This window comes from Oreochromis niloticus, unplaced genomic scaffold, assembly GCF_001858045.2.
Source record: "Oreochromis niloticus isolate F11D_XX unplaced genomic scaffold, O_niloticus_UMD_NMBU tig00001534_pilon, whole genome shotgun sequence".
Taxonomy (NCBI): domain Eukaryota; kingdom Metazoa; phylum Chordata; class Actinopteri; order Cichliformes; family Cichlidae; genus Oreochromis; species Oreochromis niloticus.
This window is the reverse complement of record NW_020327404.1, coordinates 270,670-273,729: the sequence shown is the minus strand read 5'-3', so window position 1 is coordinate 273,729 and position 3,060 is coordinate 270,670. Positions and strand designations below refer to the sequence as shown.

The following is a 3,060-nucleotide window of genomic DNA, read 5'->3' as shown; positions in this document are numbered from 1 at the left end:
TTAAGGAGCCTGGTCATATTTAATTGAAATATGAACCAATGATTTTCTGATTGCTGATTCTATGAGAGTCTTTGTGGAAATCCTGTTTGGCTTTTTGTCATTTTAATTCTCTTTTCCATTTTCCAGAACAGTTCTCCACAGTCACTGTCCACATGGGTCAGTGAGACCAAGCAGCACACTGCAAATGTGTGGACTCTGACCAGCAACATCCAGCAAGACCCAGACAGCGTTTTCTATCTCCTAGCTGGTGTTTTTTGTTTGTCTGTGACTGGAGAGTCAGATTTTTGTTGAGGCTGGAGGAACAGCCTCACACTTGCAGAGGTAAGTCAGTTTGTAGAGATCCCTCCCACCCTGGCTTTTATGTGCTAGATTTCTTATCTGAAACAGTAATATTTCAGCGACTGCTGCTTATAAGGCTAATACACACTACTGATCCCTGATGGGAGAATCATCACCTCTGCCAACAAAGAAGCCTGGTGGATATTTGTTTGCAGTCTGATGATGGGACATCATGCTCTGCATCTTCAAAGTTTGTCTCTTGCTTATTATTCATACACAGTAATGTGAATTATGCTTATATCTAGTATAACTGGACCAACCTGGTGCTCTTCATTTATGGAGGCTGTTGAGTCTGAATGTTGGATGTTGTGTATCTCGTGTTCTCTGGGCTTTGTTGTCCTCAGTCTGTTTGCAGGATCAGAAAACAAAACCAGGAGGTCCATAAATGTTTCTTCTCCAATTGGATGATGATAAGACTGTGACATGGGATGCCACCTTTAGTCTTGTGATGAAGGAAAGCTCAGGAAGAAGTGTGATTAAATGGTACCCACATGTGTGCTGCTGAGAAGGATGTACAGGGGCACCTGCAGCCAAATCCAAGCCGCCTCAGGTTAGTTGTAGTTGCAGAATGCTACAGGACTGAGACAGCTGAGGCATCAAATGTTTGATTAAACGGATGAAAAAGAGAAGTTTCTTCCCTATAATTATCACCAAATTTCCCCTTGTGGGACAATTAAAGGATTATTCTATTCTATTCTATTCTATTCTATTCACTTTTTAAAATCTGTAGCAACTTCAAGTCTGTCAGCGTGCTGAGGTCACAGAAACAAGAAAAGCAGCTTGACTTCAGAGTGTTGTTTACAGTTTTCTGTCATCATGATCTCCCCTGAAGTTTATCACTATTAGCCAAGCATTAACTCCACAATACTGTAATGATGATTCTGACTTTGGTCACGGTTGCATAATATTTTAATAATATACAATTATTTTTTGTAATTCATATTTTTTCTGTTAATCAAAAATTTACTTTGTGAAATTTGTATTAGAGAATGCAGAATGTGACAATATATTTTTGTTCAATATTTAATTTCTTTCAGTTGCAATTGTTAAATGAAAAAAATATATAAATATATATATATATGTATAGATAGATAGATAGATAGATAGATAGATAGATAGATAGATAGATATAGATATATTCTAATTTAGCAAACTAATTTATCCAAAATATATATACATATATCTGTATTAGTTTTTATACATTAATGTGACACCTGTATTGACAATACTATATTGTATTCATACAGAATCAGTTTGGTATCATTGTTTGTCTGATTGCTGAAACTAAGAGCTACTTTGATCTGTTTAGATCTAAAGTATCCAAACTCGAGCTCTAATGTTTCTTCACCTTTGTGTGTGTGATATCTGATTTCCTACATGCTGACAGAGCAGAGCGGCAGTTTGTGCTCACAGATGGTGACGGTGTGGAGAGACGGTGGTGTTTCCTCAGAAGAACTAGCAGAGTCACAAAGGACACGAGTCCTTCTCACCACCTTGACTTGCTGACTGATGCTCGTCTGCACTGCACAGAGGAAATCAACTAACCGAGGTTTGTCCAGTGACGTGTTATGAAATGTATATTTGTTTTATGCTTACAGATTTGTTTTTCTTGACAGAGGCTCTGCAGAGGTTAGACAAAGAAAATATGTGCTTTACATTTCACTGTGATTTACTGGGATATTTGTAGCCTGATGTTTAGCAGGAATGGAGAAATGGAATCAAAGGGAGATGTTTTTGATGTTTTTGTAATGTGAGTAAATCTTCAATATTATTTATTTGCTTGGTTATTTTAGGAGTGTTTCTGAGTGAGGGAGAGAGGAGTCATCATCCAGGTAAAGTGACGTGGATCAGTGGACACACTTGTCTCCACTTTAAAGGAGACGATCCGAGTCATCCCTAAATGTTAGTGCTTTCAAATGCATAAACATTTTTAAAGGACAAAAACGAACATCCAACTTTGACTGTAACACAAAATAAATTTTTGCATGTGTGTTTTCAAACTCTCAGATGGGCAGGATATCAGTCTTGGACTGTCTGACCTGCAGGAGCAGCACAGAATGATCACCACACATGATCAGTTTTGCTTTTGGTAAGTAGAGTTACCTAACTACAGTAACTCTAAACACATGCCATCCATTTCTAACAGCCTGGTTACTTCCTGTCAGTTATTTTAGAAACCATGTGGTCACCTGACCTAACACTGTTTCTTCTTCTTCCCCTTAATGCTGAAGTGTCAAATGTCAACCAGCTGGAGAGGAAACTACACCAGTGTACTGGGCTGTTTCACCAACACGTGCCAGACGCTATTCCTTCATGGTGACATCACCAGAGACAGCCCCGCCCACCTCAGGACCTCGCCATTGATCATGATGATTATAATGATGACAGCGAGCAGAACTAAGACTGTAAAAATCCACGACCAGAATGTTTAGATGCTTTCTAATTATTAATGAATACTGAGAGCCTCTTTCTGTGTTTTGTCTGTTTCGGTTTTTTTACCTCATTTGTTACTAACAAAGCTCAACAAACTCACACAGTTTACATTCTGTATGTTTCCATCTTTACCAGCCACACTCTTAACTGCAATTAAGCAAATAATCCTTGGAAATCGTCGTTTTTCTCTTTTGTAATTTTGTAATTCAGTGAATATACTGCGCTGCTTCCTTTTATTGCGTCACACATTGCTTTAAGTTTTTCAGTGTTCAGTTATTTTTTTACTGC

At 38.1% G+C, this 3,060-nt stretch overlaps 1 long non-coding RNA gene across 1 annotated transcript; it reads left to right on the top strand.

The window, feature by feature from the left end:
* Positions 1-218: 218 nt before the first annotated feature.
* On the top strand, positions 219-2,399 carry LOC109200102 (uncharacterized). The gene is made up of 5 exons (XR_002060306.2): positions 219-321; positions 416-889; positions 1,727-1,888; positions 2,133-2,241; positions 2,347-2,399. It is a non-coding gene; the product is annotated as an uncharacterized LOC109200102 (long non-coding RNA).
* Positions 2,400-3,060: the final 661 nt, after the last annotated feature.